General features: G+C 42.4%; 1 protein-coding gene across 1 annotated transcript in view; it reads right to left on the reverse strand.

Moving 5' to 3' along the window:
• Focad (focadhesin) overlaps window positions 1-12,315 on the reverse strand; it is a 297,602-nt gene extending 285,287 nt beyond the window's left edge. The window contains exon 1 of the mRNA XM_087904862.1: window positions 12,229-12,315. The gene's annotated coding sequence lies outside the window, so the exon portion shown is untranslated. The remainder of the gene's footprint in view (window positions 1-12,228) is intronic.
• Window positions 12,316-15,428: the final 3,113 nt, after the last annotated feature.

The following is a 15,428-nucleotide window of genomic DNA, read 5'->3' on the forward strand; positions in this document are numbered from 1 at the left end:
AGGGAAGTGGATCAGGAAGAGGGGAGATGTAGGGAGCTGGGAGTGGATGTATTTGTATGAGAGAAAAATCTATCTTCAAATTAAAAAATAGGAGGGAAAAGACAAAAAAAGAAAGAAAGAAAGAAAGAAAGAAAGGAGGGAGGGAGGGAGGGAGGGAGGGAGGGAGGAAGGAAGGAAGGAAGGAAGAAAAATGGGCCTGGCATGGTGGCGCACACCTTTAATCTCAGCACTGGGGAGACAGAGATAAGTAGAACTCCATGAGTTCAAGGCCTGCCTGATCTAGATAGCAAGTTCCAAAGAGCTGGGGCTATACAGTGAAACCCTACTTCAAAACAATGGGGGAAAGGGCATAAGGAAGAAAATGGACACAAGGATGGCTCAGCAGGCAGAGGCGCTCACTACCAATCCTGACAACATGAATCTAACCCAAGGAACCCACCTGGTGGAAGGAGAGCCACTCCCACAAGCTGTCCTCTGGTAGCTACATTCACACTATGATAAACAGGTGCACTCCACACAGACACATGCACTCACATGCACAAAAGCAAATAAACATGGAATTTGAAAGACTAAAATGGGCAAAATAAGTAACTAAAAAAGAGTTAAGATTTCAATATTCATTGTTTTAAAATATATATATATAATCATATATCACTCCTCTGTATGAAAGATTTTGTTAATGGCATGCAACAAAAGAAAATGAGGCATTTAAGAGATTATAAATTTTATTCAGAATCATTCATTTTAAATGTTATGCTCATTATCATAATTTCATGGTTCAAACTGATTTTATAAGATGATTATGCCATATATTAAAATTTAAAATACTTTTATTTTGAATAGCAAAACATCTCTCATCGAATATGCTCGGTTGATAATTTGGGGGGGAGGAAATTTCAACAATTTAAAAAAGATTTTTAACTTTGTCTACCTTATACTGCAGCCCTTTCGTATCAGCCACTCGGTTTTGTTTTGGTGTTACTGTTGTTGTATTAACTAGCTGGTGGGTAGGTTGGTTAAGATGGAGACTTTGGGTAGCTCAAGCTAGCCAGGATCTCCCAAGTAGCCTAGAATGGCCTCGACCTTCTGATCCTTCTGCCTCTGCTTCTTGGGTGCTGGGACACTCCACCCCCATGATGTCACACTGGGGATATAACCCAGAGTTTCATACATGCCAGGACAGGCAAGTGCTCTATCAACTGAGTCACAGGCCCACCCATCAGCTTGGCTTTTGTTTTCACTTGGTTTGTCTTTTGCCACCATAGCCCTGTACATCCTGGGCAAGCATTCTCCCACTAGTCACAACTCTAGCCATCGGCTTTGCCGTAAACCTAACTGACATACACCACAAAGCGATATTTCTGCTCTGTGCCAACAGCAATCACCCAATGCACTTAAAGAAAACCATGATCCTTTTTCTTGCAAAAGATAAAGAGCCTTGATGTAGGCCGGAAGTGTCAGGCCCTCCTAGAGCTGTAGATACAGGTGGCTGTAAGCTACTGGGAACTGAATTTAGTTCCTCGAGAGAACAGTAAACACTCATAACCACTGAGCCACCTTTCAGCCAGCAGACAAAAAAAAAAAAAAAAGAAAAAAAAACTCAAATTAAGAAGTGGATTACTAAGGTATCTGGTAGAGGAAGCCAAAATTGTCCTCACATGACAGCTCACAATTAGTTCAGGGGCTTTTCCATAAGACGCGGCAGAGAAACCTGTGCAGCAGGCAAGGCACTGTAGGAAGCATGTGAGACAGAGGCTCCCGTCCTGCTAGATTGTGATCTTAGGAGAGAAGGCAAGCAGCAGCAAAACAGTACATCACAGCACTGTGAAAATGCAGCCAAGGACAGGGAAAGAGGTGACACTAAGAAAGGGTTCCAGTTTCATGGGAGATGGGAAAGAAAAGACTCACGAACAGAGTTGACAGCTGAGCCCAAGGCTCAAGGAGGTAATGAAGCAGAGCAGGCCACAGTCTCAAAAGAGAACTCCAGGCAGTGGGGAAAAAGCAAGACAAAACCCCATGTGAGAACACGTCTCGTGTGAACGAGGAACAAGCTCATTTGAAAATAACTGACTGAGGTGGAAGTGCAGGAAAGTGGCCAAAAATGGGTCAGATCATAGCAAACCTTTTAGGTGACTAGAAAGACCGCCTCTGTCCTTTTAGGGGGTGGCAAAAAAAAAAAGCCATTATAGGAATTCAGGCAAAAGAAAGAAGAAATACAACTCGCATTTAAAAAAAAAAATTACTCTGGCTGTTGTACTGACAGTATTATAGGCAGAAAGGACAAAAGACATTAACTAGAAAGATAACCAGATGTCACCTACAATCATAGCACTTGAAAAACTAAGGCAGGAGGATTGCCTAAGAGTTCAAGGCCAGTCTAGGGTTTATAGCAACACTTTGTCTCAAAACACAAGAAAGGTGAAAGCTATGGTTGGCTGAGAGCACAGTTCAGTGGTAGAGTGCTTGTCTAACATTGGAGAGGTCCTGGGAAGGGAAGGGAAAGGGAGGAGAAGGAAGGAGAGAAGAGGCCAAGCCACGGTCTTAAACGTCATTCATTCGTGATATATACCCTGTAACTGGGGGTTTCTCTCCCACCTGCCAGTTCCCAAATAACCACTCTGAGGCTTAACATTAATTACAAACTGTTTGGCCTATTAGCTCAGGCTTGATATTAACTAGCTCTTTTGTTTTGTTTTATTGGGATTTTTGTTTTTCAAGACAGGGTTTCTCTGCAGGTTTGAAGCCTATCCTCAAACTTGCTCTGTAAACCAGGAAGGTCTCAAACTCACCTAGATCTGCCTGTCTCTGCTTCCCAAGTGCTGGGATTAAAGGTGTGTGCCACCAGTGCCCAGCTTAACTAGCTCTTATAACTTATACCAACCCATTTCTATTATTTTATATTACTTCACATCTTGCATATCCAGTGGCTGCTGGCGTCTCCCTGACTCCACCTTCTTTCCCCCGTACCTGTTTGGATTTTCCACCTAGCTATATTCTGCCCTACCATAGGCTAAAACAGCTTCTTTATTAATCAGTGGTAATAAAACATATTCACAGCATACAGAAGGGCATCCCATATCAATATCCCTTTACAAAGTGGCTGCTACTCGACTCATTTCAAAAGTAAACTAATTCTTCATCCACCTCAATACATTAAATCTGAAGACTATTGGGATAAACTATTATTTTGTGAGTGTGTGTGTGTGTGTGTGTGTGTGTGCGCGCGCGCGTGTGTGTTTACATGGACTTATATGCACAAGAGTGTAGGTGTCTGTAGAGATCAGAAAAGGGAATCAGACCCAGTGGAACTAGAGTTCTAGACAGTTGTAAGTCACCCAATGTGGATGCATGTGTGTTTGCACATGTGTGCATGTGTGGGAGATATGTACCTGTTCATGTGACTGTGTGTGCACGTGTATACAGGTGTGTGTGTATGCATGTGCACATATGTGAAGGCCAGAGGTCCACACTGGATGTCATCCTTGATCATTCTCTGCCTTATTTTTTGGAGCAGTCACACCCAGGGCTTACCAACTTGGTACATGATCATACCAGCTTTTATGTGGGTCCTGGAGATCTCAATTCAGATCTTCATGCTTGTGAAGCAGTCACTTTACAGACTGAGCCAGCCTGCCACGACACTTTAAAGATGCCTTCCGCCCACTAAACACTCTTCCCTCCCTCCCAACCTTTTGGACTCCAATACTGATAAATAAATGTTCTTACATCCGTGGCTCTTCATAAGATGTTCTCCTATTTCCACAACCTGATGAAAATACCTTCCCAACCTTGGTGGCCCACATCAGAGATGAATCAACTTTCTGAATTTCAAGATTCACATCATAAGTGGAGCTGACACCCCTGTTCCTACTAACAGGCACTCAAAAACTTCAAAAACCAAGATCACAAGCCTGCCTCTTCTCTACCTCTCCTCCCCCATTAGTTATCAGCTGTATCAATGTTCAGGAAGGTGATGCACCCAACACACCATTCTTGTTGTTTCATATCAGCCTGAGCCCTACATCCCATCAGCACCCTAAAGGCTTAAATTCTGATATACATGCCCCCTTATAGTGAGGTTGTTTGGTGCAGGAGAATTATCTGTATTCTGTCAATCATGTATTTTAATAAAACGCTGATTGGCCAGGCAGGAAGTATAGGCAGGTCAACCAGACAGGAAGTAGAGGCAGGGCAATGAGAATAGAATAAGGCTACAGAGGAGGAAGGTCCCTCCGCCATTCCTGCGCAGACCACCGAAGAGGCAACATGTAAGCTGTCACACTGAGAAAGGTACTGAGCCCATGTGGCTAAGATAGATAAGGATAACAGGGTAACATAAGTTATAAGAGCTAATAAGTAGCCTGACCTAATGGGCCAATCAGTAAATAACCTTATGGAGTCCTGTGTGTGATTTTTCTCTTTGGGATTTGCCGGCTGTGGGGTACCGGGCGGGACGGAAACCCCAACAAGCCGGCCCTCATGATACATATGGAGCCCAGACGTGGATAACTGAATCCACAGAAAGCTTGAGAAAGCTTGGGATAGAATAGAGTAAAGCATGTTTTCTTGGTAGCAGCAATTTCTTGGGTCTGCTCTGCCTGCTAGAGGCAAGCAAGGCTCTCATCTAAGAGAGGCTTCCTGACTTTAGCTGCAAAACCTTGCAGCTCTTTTAAGAGGTCCTGCCACAAAATACTTAAACTGTGTTGATGAAAAGCTGAATGCATGCTTTTCGGTTTTCGGTCGTAGCAGGAAAAAAGCTGCGCTGTTTTAAAATGCCAGCTTTCTGGGCTGTCCTGCCAGAGCAAACTCTGACTCTTTTAGGCAGGCAGTCCGACTGAGTGTGGTCTGTGAGCAGAATACTACAGCCTGCTTATTAGCAAGGACCTTGAAACGCCATAGAGTTGTGGCAGTAAAAATGGCTCCAGTGGTACCTCTACCATGAGTCTGGGAAGCTAAGGAATGGGTTGGATCTAGCCATCAAAGCCACAGCTCTCCATATTGCTTAGTAAATTAAAGGCTTATGTAGTCAGAAAAAGAGAGATATACAGTAAAGAGAGATTCAAAGACAAAGAAAACCTCTAAATATTTTACAGTGTGTTAAAAATATATGCAGGCTAAAAGTTAAAGTTCTTAAAGGAAAAAAGGAAAAAAGAAAGTAGTTGGGTGTGGTGGTACACACCTTTAATCCCAATGCCTGGGAGGAAAAGGTATATTGACCTTTGTGACTTCAAGGGGCAGAGGTAGATTGACCTCTGTGACTTCAAGGTGTAGTAGTGCACACCTTTAATCCCAATGCCTGGGAGTCAGAGACAGACAGATCTCTGTGAGTTCAAGGTGTGGTAGCATACACCTTTAATCCCAGCACTGGGGAGGCAGAGACAAAGGGATCTCTGTGAGTTCAAGGACAGCCTGGTCTGCAGAGTTATTCCAGGACAAAGATATATACAGAGAACCTATCTCAAAAAGCCAAAAGTTAAAAGTAAAAATAAAAGAAATAGAAGTTGAAATAAAGCTGCATAAACATGGAAAATATACAGAGAATCTTGATACTGTATGTTATTATGCTCTCCTTGAATTGTTTGAATGCTGAGGAAGGAGCAACAGCTGCTAAAAGACTTTTGTTTATAAATGCTGCTGAACTAAACCAAGATAGGTATTTTGAAAATACCTTGGCCTCAAAACTGAAGTCAAAAAGTATGTTACTTTGGAGAAAAGATTTTGCTTTTGTTTCCACAGAAAATGAGAGGCTGTGGATTTATTCAGAGTTAAGAAAAATCATCTTTGACCAAGGGAGACCTCCTGAGAAATCTCCGATAGGAATAGATGGCCCAGATGTCTGAGTTCTACATCCAGAACAGATTCAAAACTGCTGCCTGAGATGATCAAGACTCACAGGATACTCCAGTCAGGACTTGATTATAACTCTAAATTTTCTTTAGGTCCCCATAAGATCTTCAGCGCCCCCAACCAGCAGGAAGTAGCCTGAAATACTACACCCACATTCCCAACAAATGGACTATGGGTATTTTCCTTTGTTTAAAAAAGAAAAAGGAGGGAAATGGTGCGGGAGAATTATATGTATTCTATCAATCATGTATTTTAATAAAACGCTGATTGGCCAGGCAGGAAGTATAGGCAGGTCAACCAGACAAAAAGTAGAGGCAGGGCAATGAGAATAGAATAAGGCTACAGAGGAGGAAGGTCCCTCCGCCATTCCTGCGCAGACCACCGAAGAGGCAACATGTAAGCTGTCACACTGAGAAAGGTACTGAGTCCATGTAGCTAACATAGATAAGGATAACGGGGTAACATGAGTTACAAGAGCTAATAAGTAGCCTGACCTAATGGGCCAATCAGTAAATAACCTTATGGAGTCCTGTGTGTGATTTTCTCTTTGGGATTTGCCGGTTGTGGAGTACCGGGCAGGACGGAAACCCCAACAAGCCAGCCCTCATGTTACAGTTGTTATCTCAAAAATCCATTGTAAACTAAAATATTTCATGTTTAAAAGCCTTTAATCCAGAGATGGAGAGATGCCTCAGTAGTTAAGAGTCTAGCTGCTCTTCCAGAAGACCTAGGTTTAATTCCCAATTCCTATATGCTGGCTTACAACTGTAACTCCTGTTCCAGGGAATTCAATGCTTTCTTCTGACCTCCTTGGGCACTGTGTACACATAGTGTAAAGTCATACATACAGGCAAAACACCCATAAATATACAATTTTAAAAATCTCTACTTTCAGCTGAAGAGATGGCTCTGTGATTAAAAGCATGGGGCACTCTTTCAGAGTACCTGAGTCTGGTTCTCAGCACCCATGTCAGGTAACTCACATTGCTCTATGGCACACTCATCTGTACTTACACACAAATGTACACGCACAGCTGGTGCGGGAGAATTGTCTGTATTCTGTCAATCATGTATTTTAATAAAACGCTGATTGGCCAGGCAGGAAGTATAAGCAGATCAACCAGACAGGAAGTAGAGGCGGGGCAATGAGAATAGGAGAAGGCTAGGGAAGCAGGAAGCTCCCTCTGCCATTCCTGCCCAGACCACCTAAGACACAACATGTGAGCTGACAGCTAAAAAAGGTATCAAGCCATATGGCTAAACTAGATCAGAATAATGGGTTAATATAAGTCATAATAGCTAATAAGAAACCTGAGCTAATGGGCCAATCAGTTTATAATCTTATGCAGTCTCGTGTGTGATTTTCTTTGGGATTTGCCGGCTGCGGGGTACCGGGCGGGACGGAAACCCCAACAAGCTGGCCCTGCATGTTACACACAGCCATACAAGAAAAAGTTCCATTTATTTAAATGCTTCAAAATTCAAAATATAAAGCCAGTCCTCTATCTCCACTCCCTAATTAATTGAGTCCTAACAGTATATACTAGAAGCCTAAGCATTAGTTTAGTAACCAGCATCCTCGATGACTGTCAAACAGTAAAATTTAAAGTAAATCTTAAAAGCAAGTGGGCCAGAGAAAAAGGCTTTTCTTTTCCTGAAACTCACTATCCAGGCTGACTTTGAACTCACAAAGATCTGCCTGCCCCTGCTTCCCAACTGCTGGGATTCAAGGGAAAAAAAAAACTGTATATGATGGAATATAAAACTACAGTTATGGGGTTGGAGAGATGGCTCAGTGGTTAAGAGCATTGCTTGCTCTTCCAAAGGTCCTGAGTTCAATTCCCAGCAACCACATGGTGGCTCACAACCATCTGTAATGAGGTCTGGTGCCCTCTTCTGGCCTGCAGACATACACACAGACAGAATATTATATACATAATAAAAAAATAAATATATATTTTTTTAAAAAAACTACAGTTATAACACTCACAATTATAATATTTATTAAACATGTTTATCCACCAAATGAGCAAGAAACCATTCTTCTGACTAAATAGAGACTGGAAGTCAAAAAGAACTAAAATATTCAGTCTACTTGCTTGGATGGAATGATTCATTGGTGTCCAGGAAAATGAAAAGATAAGTCATTTTAAAAAAAATAATAATCCCAGCATTCAGAAGTGGTAGGTGGATCTCTGTGAGTTTGAGGCCAGTCTGATATACATAGTGAGATATATGATACACATAGTGAGACTATATCTTTAAGAAGTAAATCAATCAGTCAATAAATAACACACTAAATAACTCACCTTACTTTGTTCTAAATAAATGTTTTCCCATCAAAAACGAGGAATTATGCAGCCTTTTTTCTTTATTTCCATAAGAGATGGTGGGATCTCACTACACTGTGTGGTGCTGCACCAAAATCCCGGGCTCAAGCGATCGTCTTGCCTCACTCTCCTGAGTACCCAGGGCTGTGCTACAGGTAGACATCACAGCTCCCAGATCGAACTGTCAAACTTTAAAGTCAAAGATGTGACAATCTTTTGAGGGGGGGAGGGAGACTGAGTTTCTTTGTGTAACTTTGACTGTTGTGGAACTAGCTTTGTAGACCAGGCTGGCCTCAAGCTCAGAGATCCACCTGCCTCTAATTCCTGAGTGCTGGGGTTAAAGGTGTGCACCATCACCGCCTAGTTAAGGTGAGACAATCTTAAAACAGTCCTTGACTTAAAATGGTCTGACTGACGTTTCTGTTCAGCTTCACGATGGTGTGAAAGCAATACACACTCAGTAGAAACTGCGTCTCGGAATTTGATTATGATCTTTTTCTCAGCTAGCAACATACGGATCATGTTGCTGGGCATTTTGGAAGGCGGCAGCAATCAGCAGCTTCCAGTCAGCCACTGGATCACAAGGGTAAACAGGTCATGATGATCAGCAAACTAGGCATACTATATAGATTCTGTGCATGTGTGTGGGTGTGCATGCAGTGTGCCCATGTACATGTGGCAGTAGAAGCCAAAGAGAACCTCAGCTGTCATTCCTTGGGGGCTCTATGTTTTGTTTGAGACAGGGTTTTCAGAGGCCTGGCACTGGCCAAGCAGGCTAGGCAGACTGGCCACCAAGACTCAGGAATCCACTTGTCTTCAGCTTCCCTTCATTAGGATTATGACCGCAAGCCCCCACACCAGATTCATTTTTAAACACAGGTTCCAGAGGACTTCAAACAGACGTCCTCCAGACTGTAACATGCACTCTGCCAAAAGAGCACCTCCCCAACACTCATGAAAATTTTTTCGTAGATTACTCTTACTTTTTTTGGCACATATGTGTGTCATATAAATTTATGCATGGGTATTGGTATGTGTGTAGGTACATATGTGGGCATGGGGATATGTGCATTTGTGTGGAGACTCGAAATTAACACCAAGTGGTTTCCACAATCAATCTCTATTTTATTTACTGTGGCAGTGACTCTCACTGAACCCACGGCTGGTCAGTTCGAGCCAGTTTAGATAAGTAGCTTGCACCAGGGAACTTCTGACTCAGCTCTTGCATGTTGTGATTTCAGGCACTTATTTATTTACAATCTACACGGGTGTTAGGGAATCCAAACTCCAGTTCTCACAGCAAGAACTTTATCCACTGAGCCAGACAGATTCTCACTGTGTAGCACTAGTTGGCCTGGAGTTCACTTTGTAGACCAGGCTAGCCTCAAGCTCAGAGAAAGCCACCTGTCTTTGCCACACAATTACACACCATGCTCATTCTTCATGCATTTTTGATATACAATATTTTCAACTTACAATAAAATCTTTGGGCTTATAACCTCTTCATAAGCTAAGGGTTCTATATGATCAAACTGCTCAGATGCCTAGAGAGACAGCTCAGCAGTTAAGAGTACATATTGCTAGAAGACTGAGTATTCAAGTTTGGCTCCCAGCACTCACATGAGGTGGCTCACAACCGCCTATAACCACAGATTCAAAGGATCTGGCTTTCACAGGGACCTGGGCTCATGTAAACATGCAAAAACAATAATTAATAATAATATAAAATTAATAACAACTATAATAAAAAAACCTTTTTAAAAAGTACTTTTGGTATTGATTTCAATCCCCAGCAAGAGATACACCAGACAGGATGGCATTTGCCTTAATTTCAGCACTGTGTAGGTTGAGGCAGGACAATCAGAAGCTCAAGGTCATCCTCATCTATACAAATAAACAAATAATAAAACAAACAGTGCATACTCAGACTGAATGAAAGGAAAAAGAAATTAGCAAAATGAAAAAAATCACAAATGCCATTGTATTACTTTCAATGTGACTTGATATAGATTAAAAAATTAAAAGACCACACATTAAAATATTTTAATCTAGTGTTTGAAAATGGATGAGATTAAGATTGTTGAAAAAGTTTGTGTTAATCATTTAAATAGGGGACGCTGACAAACATCACTTGCATTGTAGTTTAGCAATTCTTATTTCCCACACACAAGCTCTACCCAGTTCACTGCTCTTTATGAATCACAGATTTAATGTATACTTCTAAAGCTATGCTGTATTTTATCATATGAAAGTGCTCTATATACTATACTTACTCCTAGTAGTGACTGCAATAGATATAACATCCCTAATATTAATTCAACTAACAGTTTATGGACAATGCCAAAAGGTATCACGAGGCTCGAAATATCAGAATAATTACCTTAGAAATCATTCTACACTAGAAAAGGGTGAACTGCTCTACTCGTGAGTGCCATTAATCAATCACCATACGAAAAACCATTACATCTCCACAGGATTTCCTTCTTTGAAGCAACAATTTATTTACTTTTGGGTTATCAGGCCTCATTAGACTTACCAAGCAATGAAAACCCACAAAATGTTAACAAGAAGCAATAAATGTTTAAATACTTTAATTAAAAAACTAAGCAAGACATTAACAAGGAAGGAATGGTAACCATTGATAAGATCAACTTGATAAATAAATAAGGCAGATGTTTTGGCTATCATGTATTATCAAAGCAAACCAAAGGCTTTGAAAATTGCATTCTTGTCTACTTGTCTCCATAGAGTACCTTTATATGTAACTGGAAAGTTCATGATTGTTACTCTTCAAAATTTAGATGAGTCATGGTTGGTGTTTTGTTTGCAGAAACTGGGTGTCAATCAAAATTGTAATCACGCACTTGCTTGCTAGTCAAGTGTGAACAGAATCACTTGTCAATGAAGCAAAAAATACATAATCATAAAATGTGTTATGTTTTTAATTTAGTCGATTCCCAATTGCAAAGACGGTTCAGTGAATCTGCCGTATGCCCATCTCTCCTTGAATATTCCAAAATTACAGAATACTTGTGATCACACCCCTTCACTTTTCAGATAGGAAGCCCATCTGTCTGTGGTCTTTAGCGGCACAGTTACTAGGATTTACCCTCTCAGAACCAATGTCTTTTAAGATTTATTAGAAGGTAAAAAAGGACCTTTGAAAGAGGTCCTAGAGAGTTCCATCTTTTGCATCTAAATCTAGACCCCTGAAAAAGAATCACATCAACAGAAAAAAAAAAACAAAAAAAAACAAAAAAAAAAAAACACATCTCAAATCTTATCAACTCAGGTACCAGCACTGGCACAGGCATATGAACTGAAAGCAAAGACAGGGAATGTCGTTCGAAACTCGATTAAAAAGTTTGCAATGAATGAGTCAATGACTGCATAATGGAGAGGATGACTTCATTGAATCCAAAACCTCCAAACAAGGAGTCAAGACACCAGGGCTGAAACAAACTCCGAGTAAGTGATACAAAACGGTAGGTGCTTGCAAACCTCCACCTAGCTGCTGGACATTCGAAAGCCTCAGTATAAACCCTTCAACGCCTAAGTCCCTGGGGAAGAAATCAGGCTCTGCTCACCCAATAGCCTTTACATTCAAGAGGACAGACGTAACTTGCATCTGAGTCCCAGGGAATGAGGGCAGCTATCCCAGGCCAAACAGAAGGGCACCAGTATCCCTTACGCTGCCCCGGACTAGAGCCCGGGTCAAGAAGAGGGACCACTGCAACCTGGGGCAGATAAGCCATCCGGATCGTGCCGGCCGCTGGGGTCGCCAAGCCTCTCCACAGCTAGCCCGCCCCGACGCTGCAGACCTGGGAACCGCTCAAGGCCACGCAAAACCGGCACCAGGTCAAGAGCCCTGCCCGCCTCCCGCGCCGCCCCGGCCCTGCCGCCACATGCTCCGCCGCCGGCCTGCAGCCCAGCCCAAGTCCCCCGGCTTCGGCCGCCCTCGCCCCCGTGGCGGCGGCTGCAGGCTGCCCCGATGTGGCGGCTGCCCACTCAGTGGCTGCCGGTGGACGGCCAGCCACGCCGCATGGCTTACCTCACTTCTGCCACTGGCGCAGCTCGCACGGCTTCCTGACGTGGCCCACGCGCCGCCTCCGCCACCCAGGGGGCGGAGCCTGATAGGGACAGGCAATAAAAAGCCGACTTCAGAAGCTAGTCCCGCCTCCTCGACTGGGGCGCCCGCCCCACTCGTGCGCCTGCGCGTCCTTTCTTAGCTGTTGCCCAGCCTCTGGGTTGGGGGGTGGGGGGCGGTAACCTTAGCTAGACTTGGTAGCCGCAGTAATGCAGACTGAAATTCGCGCCCCTGCTGGCGCTGTCGGGCACGAGATCGAAAGATCCTGTCTGAAGATGCCACTGCACAGAGCCAGGGGGGTCCTGTTGGCAGCCTGCCCCAGGGCAGCTTTGGGAGGTGCAGGACAGCTTCTTGATATTTGGAGACTTTGTAAGCGGGAGAGAGGGGGTGGGGTGGGGGAGGAGTGCTGTACTGGTAGTGCCAAGGGTTCAGAATCAGTTTGCTTCCTGTAGCTACTGCTCAGAGCCTTCGCTTCACCATGCTGTGTTGGCCCTTCTTCTTGCTTAGTCGACAAGGCCCGAAAATTTCTGCTGATTTGATATAGGAAGTACTGTTTTTTTAAAAAAAACTTTACCAAGCGTATTATTGATATCTAACATGTATTATATATAGTCAAGCATTTTCTTTAGCGAAGTGGAGAGAGATGATCCCACAGAAGTATGTATACCCGGCACAACACAGCAGACACAAAAGCTGTCTAAAACAGGAAAGTATCTAAAAGGGGTAGCAGTCTATTACCTGGCTGTTTCTGAATCACAGCGCGCTTTTAGAAACATTCCGAAGCTTTAAAAGAAGCCTGGAAGAGATTCTAACTCAATAGTTCTATCAATAGGAACTTAGCTAGCAGTGTTCTAAGTTAAATTTGCAAGGTCATTCTAGGTTTACTGTAAGGCACCTCAGAAAAATAATCATATTCCACAGACCACCTCTGGATCTCCCAATAATTTATACTGCTTTCATTCTGTAAGAATTTATCTAAATTAATTTTGAACCTGCTTCTGTATTCAATCTCTTATACCCTGGGGGAAATTCTGTGAGGTTTATAATTGTCTTTCTGACTTTCTTAGTTTGATGATATTCCCATCAGATTTTCAAATGCAAGTATGAATTTTAGGAACCTTTTAATGTCTTCTTGTATTACAGCATTTCTTTTGTTTCCAGACAGGGTCTAACTTTGTAGCTCTGACTGTCCTGGAACTCTCTATGTAGACCAGGCTATCCTTGAACTCACAGAGATCTACCTGCCTCTTTTAAGAATTATGTGAATGCTAGGATTAGCATGTACTATGTTCATAACAGTGTTATATGTAATAGCCAGAACCTAGAAATAATCTAGATGCCCCTCAACCAAAGAATGAAGTACTATACAGCAGCAAAAAAAAAATGGCATCTTGAAATTTGCAGGCAAATGAATAGCTCTAGAAAACATCATATTGAGTGAGGTAACCCAGACCCAGAAAGACAAATACAATATGTACTCATTCATAAGTGACTTTTAGACATAAAGCAAAAATAAAGAACAGCCTACAATTCATAATCCAGAGAATCTAGACAACAGAGAGGACCCTAAGAGAGACATACATGAATCTAATGTACATGGGAAGTAGCAAAAGACAAGATCTCCTGAGTAAATTGAGAGCATGGGGACCATGGGAGAAGGTAGAAGGGAAGAGGAGAGAATGGGAGGGGAGCGGAGAAAACTATATACCTCAATTTTTTAAGCAATTAAAAAATTAAAAATAAAAACAAAACACTATGTAGCTGAGTTGACTTTGACTCATCATTCTCTTGCCTCAGCCTCTCACGTGCTCAGGACATGCTTCATCAGTCCTGGCCAAACCTTTCTTATAAGGATACTAATCCTGTCCATGAGTCATCATGATCTAATCACGTCCAAGTGCATCCTCTCTCTCGTCCCCACCCCCTACCACGCTGGGAATAACCCAAGACTTTGCATAGCTCTACCACTGAGCTATAGCCCCAGCTCTTAATACTATGGCATTGGAAGTTAGCTTTCTGTTGCACGGTTAGCAAAAACTCAGAGTCAGATATTGGGGTACATCCTGAAGGTCAGAAAAGCAAAACAGCCAGCCACTGACTCTTACCTCTGCCTCCGTCTAAAATGGCGACTCTCCCTCCAGGAATCCTCAGAATGAGACTGAATGAGAGCTGTCTCCTCCCATTTTATATTTTTCTCTAGTGCTGGGATTAAAGGTGTACACCACTACAGCCTGGTTCCTATGGCAAATTAGTGTAGCTACTGGTATTAAAAGTGTGTGTCACCACTGCCTGGTCTGTAAGGATGACCAGGGCAGCTGTTACACTCTCTGACCTTCAGGCAAGCTTTATTTATGAAAATGCAAATGAAATATCACTACAACTTTTAACAATTTCACAATTGCAAGGTTGAAGTTGCAATCCAGAACTATGTGGAACCAACTTATTCCGGAGTTCAATTTAGCAGCCAGCACATTGATAAGACCAAAAAGAAAGAGTTCCAGAAGTTGGCAGAGACAAAAATTTTTTATATAAATTTTTTTATAAAAAAAAGATTTATTTATTTATTAGGCATGCAGTGTTCTGCCTGCCTGTATGCTTTTCAGGCCAGAAGAAGGCACCAGATCTTAGATGGTTGTGAGCCACCATGTGGTTGCTGGGAATTGAACTCAGGACCTTTGGAAGAGCAGGTAGTATTCTTAACCGCTGAGCCATCTCTCCAGCCCCTAGAGACAAAATTTTTATTAACATGGGACTGAAATATATAAGCCATGTACTGGGATAGAAAATGCATTGAGTTTCCATAAATGTATTTCATTTCAAAAACTACTGCTTTCCAGAGACTGTGATTCCCCCACACCAGCACACCCTCTTCCCCACCTGCCAGCCCAACACACGCAAACACATGTGAGTAGATTCACATTTGCAATCCTCCTGTCTCATCCTCCCAGGTTGGGGATAAGGAGGTGATAGGGTTGGAAGACGCCGAGAGTAGAGTTTACATTTATTCAGGAAACCCGTGGAAGATGGTCTAGATTTCATGCCAACTTTAATAGAAATAACCATTAAATAATCAAAATATGTTTCAAACGTGCATGTTATTGAATGCATCTCATTTATATGCAAAAATGCCTTGTTTTTATAAATATTTTATCACATTTATTTAT

The sequence above is a fragment of the Myodes glareolus genome, chromosome 3 (genome assembly GCF_982192425.1).
Source record: "Myodes glareolus chromosome 3, mMyoGla1.1, whole genome shotgun sequence".
NCBI lineage: Eukaryota > Metazoa > Chordata > Mammalia > Rodentia > Cricetidae > Myodes > Myodes glareolus.